The sequence below is a fragment of the Oryctolagus cuniculus genome, chromosome 9 (assembly GCF_964237555.1).
Source record: "Oryctolagus cuniculus chromosome 9, mOryCun1.1, whole genome shotgun sequence".
Classification (NCBI taxonomy): domain Eukaryota; kingdom Metazoa; phylum Chordata; class Mammalia; order Lagomorpha; family Leporidae; genus Oryctolagus; species Oryctolagus cuniculus.
Window position 1 is genome coordinate 11,781,656 of NC_091440.1, and position 11,451 is coordinate 11,793,106.

Genomic DNA, 11,451 nt, shown 5'->3' on the forward strand with positions numbered 1-11,451 from the left:
AGGTGACATTCAGGCTCAGAGATTCCAGGAAAAGGGCCACCAAACACTGAGCCAAAGTGTTCTTTTTGCACAGCCAAGTGTTGCAAATAACCTCATCTGCAGGCAGAATGGTCACTGTGGGTTTACTTTTCTTCTGCGGTATATCAGTGGGAATTTTGAGAACTGACTAGAAAGGGCGATTCTACAGTGATGCCCACAGATATCATTGCCCTAACTTCTGCTACAGTAGGCTCAAAAACAAGTTTACTAAATGACAGGACAAACGCACTGTGTACATTTCTTTAGAGCAAGCTTTAGGTGAGTTTCATGCAAAATTGGGTTTTTTGCAAGAAAAAAGAAACAGTCGAAAGATAATACATTAAAATATGTGAAAGGAATAAAATAATTAGAATATAGATTCATGAACTTCTACCAAGAGAACCAGCAGATTCATGAATTAAAAAAAAAGAAACATATTTTTCTTAATTCATTGATAACTAGTGTGGTTGCATTTACACAGTATTACTGGAAAATGATGGGAATAATCCAGGAAGGCAAAAGTTGGCTCCTAAGGGCATTTAAGACATTCTAGTAAATATAGTGCCCAGGTCTGAGTCCCTGCTCTGCTTCTTCCTGCTAATGTGCACTCTAGGAGGTAGAAAGCAGACGATGGCTCAACTATTTGGATCCCTGGAACCCATGTGGAGACCGCGACTGAGTTCTCAGCTCACAGATTTGGCCTGGCACAGACCTAAGTGTTGTGGACATTTGGTTAGGGAGACAGCTGGTTCTTTCTTCAATTCTCCTTTCTCCTCCCTCTCTCTCTGCCACTGAAGCAGATAAAGTATTTATTAAGAAGAAAAAACTGGGGAGGATTTCCGGCAAGATGGCGGAATAGGAAGGGAGCACACTGATAGTCTGGGGAGAGATAGTTTAATAAAAGTGGAGATACTGCAGGTTCAAGGAAGAGTAGGGGAGGAAACAGCAGAAGAAACTCTTCCGGAACGCGTGACTCACAGCGGACCTGCGTGGAGAGCGTAGGAGCCCACAGTTCGGGACATCAGCGGCAGACTCAACACACCAGCGCTGGAACGCGAGGTGAGCCAAACCTCAATAGCCCGAGACACCGGCAGGCAAGCGGAGAGAGGAGACTAGAGGGAACGACCCCCGGGGGGGGGAAGTTCACAAGGCTAACTGGAAGAGAGAGAGAGAGAGAGAAAAGGGTGACTAGTACGGACACGGGTTTCTCTCTCTCCGCTCACCTCTCAAGGGCGAGCAAGACAAAGAGCAGGCGCCATCTTGGACATACGTCATAAGCAGAGCGACCTCAGGTCTGCACCGGCCCTGAGCCTAGCAGAAAAACCTGACTCTGGGCGGGGCGAATTAACAGGAGATTAGGAGCTAGTAAATTTGTGGTGCTACTGAACTGAGACTGTGAAAAAAGAGACGGTGGGGGAGAGAACTCACGGAATTCACGTGAGCACTCTCCAGAGACGCTACAATTCCGTAACTTTGGCAACCCAGTGGGAGGCTGAAGGAGAATTTGAGCCCACTCTGAGGGCCGAACAGATTCCCTGTGGGGATCTTGGGAAAGAGCTTCCGATCTCTGGCTCCTGTGGGTATATCATTTGCCTGCTAACTACCTCCAACTTCGTTCAGCTGTGCGGAATTACTTCCCTTTTGAATCAAAAAAAAAAGAGAGAGACAGAGAGAGATTTACCACGCCTAACCTGGGAGTGTCACCTTTGGCACACCAAACAGAGCTCTCAGGCCACACCCATCTCAAGCCCTAAGGCTCCATCAAAAACAGATAGTCCACTTAATCTAGAGTCATAGTATAACAAGAAAAAGCACCACAGTGAAGAAACCAAATATCTCCAATATGCCAAATAACAAACGCAAAAACCGAGGTAATAAAAACAAGAAAGTCACCATGACGCCCTCAAATGAAAAAGACACCCCAATTCAAGATTATGAAGATGATGACATAGAAGAAATGCAAGAAGCAGATCTCAAAAAATTGATAAGAACATTAAGAAGTTCTCAAAAACAAATTCTGGAACTACACAAATCCTTAATGGACAAGATAGAAAATCTCTCTCGCGAAAATGAAATATTAAGGAGGAATCAAAATGAAACGAAACAACTAGTACAACAGGAAACTGTGATAGTGACTGAAGTGAAGAATTCAATAGATCAAATGAAAAACACAATAGAGAGCCTTACAAACAGAATGGGTGAAGCAGAAGAGAGAATATCGGACTTAGAAGACAGAGAACAGGAAAGGATACAGTCAGACCAAAGAAAAGAAGAGGAAATTAGAAATCTGAAACATATTGTCGGGAATCTTCAGGATACTATTAAAAAACCCAACATTCGGGTTCTAGGAGTTCCTGAAGGCATGGAGAGGGAGAAAGGATTAGAAGGCCTTTTTAGTGAGATATTAGCAGAAAATTTCCCAGGTTTGGAGAAGGACAGAGAAATCCTAGTACAGGAAGCCCACAGAACCCCTAATAAACACGACCAAAAGAGATCCTCACCACGACACGTTGTAATTAAACTCTCCACAGTGAAACATAAAGAAAAGATCCTAAAATGTGCAAGAGAGAAACGTCAGATTACTCTCAGAGGATCTCCAATCAGACTCACAGCTGATTTCTCATCAGAAACTCTACAAGCTAGGAGAGAATGGCGAGATATAGCCCAGGTACTAAGAGAGAACAACTGCCAGCCCAGAATATTATATCCTGCAAAGCTATCATTTGTGAATGAAGGTGAAATAAAGACTTTTCATTGCAAACAGAAATTGAAAGAATTTGTTGCCACTCGTCCAGCCCTGCAAAAGATGCTTAAAGATGTGTTACACACAGAAACACAGAAACACGGTCATCAATATGAAAGAAGGTAAAGGAAGGAAACCAAGGAAGGAAACCTCACAGCAAAAGATCACAGGGAATTCAAAGCATATATTAGAACTTATCTTTGGCAAATGGCAGGGCAAAGTTACCACTTATCATTAGTCACATTGAACGTGAATGGCCTGAACTGTCCAGTTAAAAGACACCGATTGGCTGATTGGGTTAAGGAACAAAACCCATCTATTTGCTGCTTACAAGAAACACATCTTTCCAACAAAGATCCATACAGACTGAAAGTGAAAGGCTGGAAAAAGATATACCATGCCAACAGAAATGAAAAAAGAGCGGGCGTAGCCATCTTAATATCGGACAACATAAACTTTACCACAAAAACTGTTAAGAGAGACAAAGAGGGACACTATATCATGATTAAGGGATCACTTCAACAGGAAGATATAACAACTATCAATGTATATGCACCTAACTACAGGGCACCAGTTTATCTAAAAGATTTATTAACGGACTTAAAGGGAGACTTAGACCCCAATACAGTAGTACTGGGGGACTTCAATACTCCACTCTCAGAAATAGACAGATCATCCGGTCAGAAGATCAACAAGGATACAGTAGATTTAAACGACACTATAGCCCAAATGGATCTAACAGATATATACAGAACTTTCAATCCTACAGCTAAAGATTTTACATTCTTCTCAGCAGTACATGGAAGCTTCTCTAGGATTGACCACATACTAGGCCATAAAGCGAGTCTCAGCAAATTCAAAAGAATTAGAATCATACCATGCAGCTTCTCAGACCATAAAGGAATGAAGTTGGAAATTACCAACTCAGGAATCCCTAGAGCATACGCAAACACATGGAGATTGAACAACATGCTCCTGAATCAACAATGGGTCATAGAAGAAATCAAAAGAGAAATCAAAAACTTTCTGGAAGTAAATGAGGATAACAGCACAACATACCAAAACTTATGGGACACAGCAAAAGCAGTGTTAAGAGGAAAGTTTATATCAATAGGTGCCTACATCAAGAAATTGGAAAGACACCAAATAGATGAGCTTTCAATTCACCTCAAGGATCTAGAAAACCTACAGCAAATCAGACCCAAATCTAGTAGGAGAAGAGAAATAATTAAAATCAGAGAAGAAATCAACAGGATTGAATCAAGAAAAACATTACAAAAAATCAGCCAAATGAAGAGCTGGTTTTTTGAAAAAATAAACAAAATTGACACCCCATTGGCCCAACTAACTAAAAAAAGAAGAGAAAAGACCCAAATCAATAAAATCAGAGATGAAAAAGGAAATGTAACAACAGACACCACAGAAATAAAAAGAATCATCAGAAATTACTACAAGGACTTGTATGCCAGCAAACAGGGAAACCTATCAGAAATGGATAGATTCCTGGACACATGCAACCTGCCTAAATTGAACCAGGAAGACATCGAAAACCTAAACAGACCCATAACTGAGACAGAAATTGAAACAGTAATAAAGGCCCTCCCAACAAAGAAAAGCCCAGGACCAGATGGATTCACTGCTGAATTCTACCAGACGTTTAAAGAAGAACTAACTCCAATTCTTCTCAAACTATTCAGAACAATCGAAGAAGAGGGAATCCTCCCAAATTCTTTCTATGAAGCCAGCATCACCTTAATTCCTAAGCCGGAAAAAGATGCAGCACTGAAAGAGAATTACAGACCAATATCCCTGATGAACATAGATGCAAAAATCCTCAATAAAATTCTCGCCAATAGAATGCAACAACACATCAGAAAGATCATCCACCCAGACCAAGTGGGATTCATCCCTGGTATGCAGGGATGGTTTAATGTGCGCAAGACAATCAATGTGATACACCACATTAACAGACTGCAGAAGAAAAACCATATGATTATCTCAATAGATGCCGAGAAAGCATTTGATAAAATACAACACCCGTTCATGATGAAAACTCTAAGCAAACTGGGTTTGGAAGGAACATTCCTCAATACAATCAAAGCAATCTATGAAAAACCCACAGCCAACATCCTATTGAATGGGGAAAAGTTGGAAGCATTTCCACTGAGATCTGGAACCAGACAGGGATGCCCACTCTCACCACTGCTATTCAATATAGTTCTGGAGGTTCTAGCCAGAGCTATTAGGCAAGAAAAAGAAATTAAAGGGATACAAATTGGGAAGGAAGAGCTCAAACTATCCCTCTTTGCAGATGACATGATTCTTTATTTAGAGGACCCAAAGAACTCTACTAAGAGACTATTGGAACTCATAGAAGAGTTTGGCAAAGTAGCAGGGTATAAAATCAATGCACAAAAATCAACAGCCTTTGTATACACAGACAATGCCATGGCTGAGGAAGAACTTCTAAGATCAATCCCATTCACAATAGCTACAAAAACAATCAAATACCTTGGAATAAACTTAACCAAAGACGTTAAAAATCTCTACGATGAGAATTACAAAACCTTAAAGAAAGAAATAGAAGAGGATACCAAGAAATGGAAAAATCTTCCATGCTCATGGATTGGAAGAATCAATATCATCAAAATGTCCATTCTCCCAAAAGCAATTTACAGATTCAATGCAATACCAATCAAGATACCGAAGACCTTCTTCTCAGATCTGGAAAAAATGGTGCTGAAATTTATATGGAGGCACAAGAGACCTCGAATAGCTAAAGCAATCTTGTACAACAAAAACAAAGCCGGAGGCATCACAATACCAGATTTCAGGACATACTACAGGGCAGTTGTAATTAAAACAGCATGGTACTGGTACAGAAACAGATGGATAGACCAATGGAACAGAATTGAAACACCAGAAATCAACCCAAACATCTACAGCCAACTTATATTTGATCAAGGATCTAAAACTAATTCCTGGAGCAAGGACAGTCTATTCAATAAATGGTGCTGGGAAAATTGGATTTCCACGTGCAGAATCATGAAGCAAGACCCCTACCTTACACCTTACACAAAAATCCACTCCACATGGATTAAAGACCTAAATCTACGACCTGACACCATCAAGTTACTAGAGAACATTGGAGAAACCCTTCAAGATATTGGCACAGGCAAAGAATTTCTGGAAAAGACCCGGGAGGCACAGGCAGTCAAAGCCAAAATCAACTATTAGGATTGCATCAAATTGAGAAGTTTCTGTACTGCAAAAGAAACAGTGAGGAGAGTGAAAAGACAACCGACAGAATGGGAAAAAATATTTGCAAACTATGCAACAGACAAAGGGTTAATAACCAGAATCTACAAAGAGATCAAGAAACTCCACAAAAACAAAACCAACAACCCACTTAAGAGATGGGCCAAGGACCTCAATAGACATTTTTCAAAAGAGGAAATCCAAATGGCCAACAGGCACATGAAAAAATGTTCAAGGTCATTAGCAATCAGGGAAATGCAAATCAAAACCACAATGAGGTTTCACCTCACCCCGGTTAGAATGGCTCACATGCAGAAATCTACCAACAACAGATGCTGGCGAGGATGTGGGGAAAAAGGGACACTAACCCACTGTTGGTGGGAATGCAAACTGGTCAAGCCACTATGGAAGTCAGTCTGGAGATTCCTCAGAAACCTGAAGATAACCCTACCGTTCGACCCAGCCATCCCACTCCTTGGAATTTACCCAAAGGAATTTAAATTGGCAAACAAAAAAGAGGTCTGCACCCTAATGTTTATTGCAGCTCAATTCACAATAGCTAAGACCTGGAACCAACCTAAATGCCCATCAACGATAGACTGGATAAAGAAATTATGGGATATGTACTCTTTAGAATACTATACCACAGTAAGAAACAACGAAATCCAGTCATTTGCAACAAAATGGAGGAATCTGGAACACATCATGCTGAGTGAAATAAGCCAGTCCCAAAGGGACAAATACCATATGTTCTCCCTGATCGGTGACGACTGACTGAACACCAAGAGGGAAACCTGTTGGAGTGAGGTGGACACTATGGGAAATGGTGGCTTGATCAGCATAGCCCTGACTGTTAATGAACAACTAAATACATTATCCCTCTTAGTAGTTTTTTTAATCTGTTCTACTTAATATGACTGGTTTAATTCTGTAATTGATGCACAGTTATTCTTAAGTGTTGAAAATTAACTGAAATGTGATCCCTGTTGAACATGGTGGTGGGAATGGGAGAGGGAAGAGATGTATAATTTGGGACATGCTCAGACTGACTTGCCCCAAGTGGTGGAGTTGGAAGCATACCAGGGGATTCCAATTCAATCCCATCGAGGTGGCATGTACCAATGCCATCTCACTGTTCCAGGTGATCAGTTTCAGTTCACAGTTGGTCATGGTGAAGGGACTGGGAGTCAAAGGGAGCACATAGACAAGTCTAGTACCTGCTAACGCTAACTGATGGAGTAAATAAAGGGGAGAGTGATCCAACATGGGAAGTGAGAATCTCAGCAGACTCATAGAATGGCAGATGTCCTAAATAGCACTCTGGCCTCAGAATCAGCCCTAAAGGCATTCGGAGCTGGCTGAAAAGCTCATGAGAGTGTTTCAGGCATGGAAAGCCAAGACACTCTGGCAAAAGATCTCTGCGAGTGAGATCCCAGTGGAAAGAACAGGCCATCAAAGAAGGAGGTACCTTTCTCTGAAGGGAGGAGAGAACCTCCACTTTGACTATGAGCTTGTCTAAACAAGATAAGAATCGGAGAACTCAGAGGGCTTCCATAGCCTTGGAAACTCATGACTGGAGCATAGGGAGATTACTGATGCCATAGACAGGAGTGTCAATTGGTAAAGTCAACAACAGGAGTCACTGTGCACTTACTCCTCATGTAGGATCTCTATCCTTAATGTGCTGTACATTGAGATTTAATGCTATAACGAGTACTCAAACAATATATTTCACTTTGTGTTTCTATGGGGGTGCAAACTGTTGAAATCCTTACTTAATGCATACTAAACTGATCCTCTGTTAAAAAAAAAAAAAAAAAGAAATTATCAATTCCCAACTTGACTCTCACTGGGATTAAACATGACAATAGGTCTGCTCTGATTTCATCATCATTTTAAAAAATCATCTATTATTTTTCACTTTATGTTTCTGTGTGGGAGCAAACTGTTGAAATCCATACTTAATGTATACTAAGCTGATCTTCTGTATATTAAGATAATCGAAAATGAATCTTGATGTGAATGGAAGGGGAGAGGGAGTGGGAAAGGGGAGGGTTGTGGGTGGGAGGGACGGTATGGGGGGAAAGCCATTGTAATCCATAAGTCATACTTTGGAAATTTATATGCATTAAATAAAAGTTTAAAAAAAAAAAAGAAGAAGAAAAAACTTTGGTTCTATGGAAAGATCAGCAAAATTGACAAAATTTTAACTACACTAAGAAAAAATGAGAGAAACAAAAATAACTAAATTATACATGAAATTCATACCATTACTACTTTTAATTACAGAAGTTAGGAATTTTTAACATACTCCTAAGAATGATTATATTCCATTGAATTAAAAATCTAGACAAAAGAGAAATAAGATATCTGAATTTGAATATGATGATTCCATATTCATAAAATCCAAAAACCTACACACACACACAGTTACTACTAATTCCAATACAGAACGCAAGCAAAATGCAGGGTACAGGATCAATCTACAAAATCAGTGTTTTTCTATATATTAACAATGAGCAATCTGAAAGATAAATTTTAAAAATTCTATTTACACTATTAACTAGTTACATACTTAAGCATAAATTTAACTAAGGAAGTATAAGACTTGTCCACACTGAAGCCTTCCAAAAAAAAAAACAAACAAACTGCTGAACGAAATTAAAGAACACTTAATTACATGGAAAGTCACACCACATAAAAACTTAATATTGTTTAGATGCTGATGTATTTCCCAAAAGGGATATACAGACTCAATGCCATCCCATTCAAAATCCCAATGAACTTCTTTGGAGAAATGGAAAGGCAACCCTCAAATTTATATAAAATTCCAAGGTACTCAGAATAGCCAAAATAATCTCCAAGAAAAAAAAAAAGAGAGAAAAAAGCTTGAGGACTTACCTCAAAACTTACTACAGGCCAGCGCCGTGGCTCAATAGGCTAATCCTCCACCTTGTGGCGCCGGCACATCGGGTTCTAGTCCCGGTTGGGGTGCCGGATTCTGTCCCAGTTGCCCCTCTTCCAGGCCAGCTCTCTGCTGTGGCCCGGGAGTGCAGTGGAGGATGGCCCAAGTGCTTGGCCCTGCACCTCATAGGAGACCAGGAGAAGCACCTGGCTCCTGCCTTCGGATCAGCGTGGTGCGCCAGCCGCAGTGCGCCGGCCGCGGCGGCCATTGGACAGCAAAGGAAGACCTTTCTCTCTGTCTCTTTCTCACTGTCCACTCTGCCTGTCAAAAAAAAAAAAAAAAACTTATTACAAAAGTACAGTAATCAAGGGCCTGCCCTGTTGTGTAGCAGGTAAAACCACTGCCTGTGATGCCAGCTTCTGATATGGGCACTAGTTCAACTGCTCCAAAAAAAAAAAAAAAAAAACTTATTACAAAAGTACAGTAATCAAGGGCCTGCCCTGTTGTGTAGCAGGTAAAACCACTGCCTGTGATGCCAGCTTCTGATATGGGCACTAGTTCAACTGCTCCACATACAATCCAGCTCCCTGCTAATGGCCTGGAAAAAGCAGCAGAAGCTGGCCCACCTGCTTGGGCTTCTACCACCCATGTTGGAGAACCAAATAAAGTTCCTGGCTCCTTGCTTTGGCCTGGCTCAGTCCTGGCTATTTTGTATCTTGTGAGTAAGCTGATAGATGGAAGTTACCTCTCTCTCCCCATGTGTGCGTGTGCGTGTGCATGTGCGTGTACATGTGTGTGTGTGTGTGTGTGATCTTCTCTAACTCTTTCAAATAAACAAATGTTTTAAAAAAATAAAAGTGGCAGTAATGGGATAGGGTGGTACTAGCATAAAGATGGAGATAAAGTCCAAGAGAATAGAACTGGCAGTCCAGAAACCCAGCATCTTTGGCCAATTGACTGTTGACAGAGGTTGCAAACACTGAAAGGGGAAAGAATAATCTCGTTATTTTTTAAAGAATAGTCTCTTCAACAAACGGTCTGTCACAAATGGATTGTCACAAGCAAAAGGATGGACGTGGACTCTTCTCTCATGCCATATATAAAAACTAATGCCAAATGAGTCAGTAGTCTAAGTATAAGAGCTAAAACTACTAAAAGAAGAGTAAAATTTCATGACAGATGTAGCAATGGATTCTTACATTTGAAATCAAAAGCAAAAAGAGAAAAATAGATAAATTTGACTTTAGATAAAAAATGGATAAAATTACTATTGTCAAGAAATTGACAGACAACCTACAAAATGGAATAAAATATCTGCAAACCTCATGTCTTATTAGGGGCTTATTATTATATTGTTAACTATTATATTATGATAATATATAATAGCATATTATTCTAATAGTATAATAGTAGATTATTAGGGGCTTGTTATCCAGAATATATAAAGAACACTTACAGTACAAGATAAGACAAATATTCCAATTAAAATAGGGCAATGGACATGAACAGACCCATTTCCCAAAAGACATACAAATGGCCAAAAAGCACATGGAAAAATGTTCAACGTCATTGGATTTCAACATCACTGCATTTAGGAAACACAAATGGAAGCCACAATGATATCACTTCACTCACACAGGGATGCAATAATGATAATAATCACAAATTAACAAAAATGGCAAGGAAGTGGAGAAACAGGCACCCTTACATGTTACCGGTGATAATGTGAAATGGTACGGGCATGTAGAAACAGTTTAGCAGTTCCTCAAAAAGTTCAAAATAAAATTATCTTATGATTCAACAATTCCACTCCTAGGTATATATCCAAGAGAAATGAAAACACATGTCTATAAAGAAACCTAAACATGCATGGTTATAGTAGCATTTTTTTTACAGAAGCCAGAAGTTTAAAACCATCCACAAGTCCTTGAGTAGATAAATGGCTGGACAAATTGTGGTATAGACATACAGTGGTGTGTTGTTCAGCCATAAAAAGGAATAGAGCATGGATGCATGCTACAATTTGGATGAATCTTGAAAACATTATGCTACATGAAAGAATTCAGACAATATAAATCACAATTTTCATGATTCTTTTTGTCTGAAAAGTCTAGAATAGGCCAATCCACAAACAAAGCATATTAGTAAAAATATAGAAAGAATCACAGTTTCCAGAAGAGTGAGCAAGAGGAAAATTGGAGTGTGTGATGACCGGAAAGGTACAGGTGTCCTGGAGTGATCAGAAAGCTTTGAAACGAGAGAAAGGCAATAGATGCACAACGCTGTGAATGCACTAAATTCCACTGAACTGCACACTTTCAAATGGTTAATCATGTGTTCTTTGAACTTCATCTCTATTAAAAAAAAACAATGAATCAGGAAACAGTAATATCATGTTGTTTGCATTTTACTCTCTTGCTTGAAACCTTTCAATGATTTGTCTTATTCTTCAAATATTCCAAAATTCTTCACTGCAGCTTACTAGGCTCCAGATGATCTGACCCTGTGTGATTTCCTGCCTTTCTCC

At 39.8% G+C, this 11,451-nt stretch overlaps 1 long non-coding RNA gene across 1 annotated transcript in view; it reads right to left on the reverse strand.

The window, feature by feature from the left end:
• The window catches only part of LOC138843753 (uncharacterized), an 87,796-nt gene extending 78,566 nt beyond the window's left edge, over nucleotides 1-9,230 (reverse strand). The window contains exon 1 of the long non-coding RNA XR_011378716.1: nucleotides 8,921-9,230. This is a non-coding gene — a long non-coding RNA (uncharacterized lncRNA). The remainder of the gene's footprint in view (nucleotides 1-8,920) is intronic.
• Nucleotides 9,231-11,451: the final 2,221 nt, after the last annotated feature.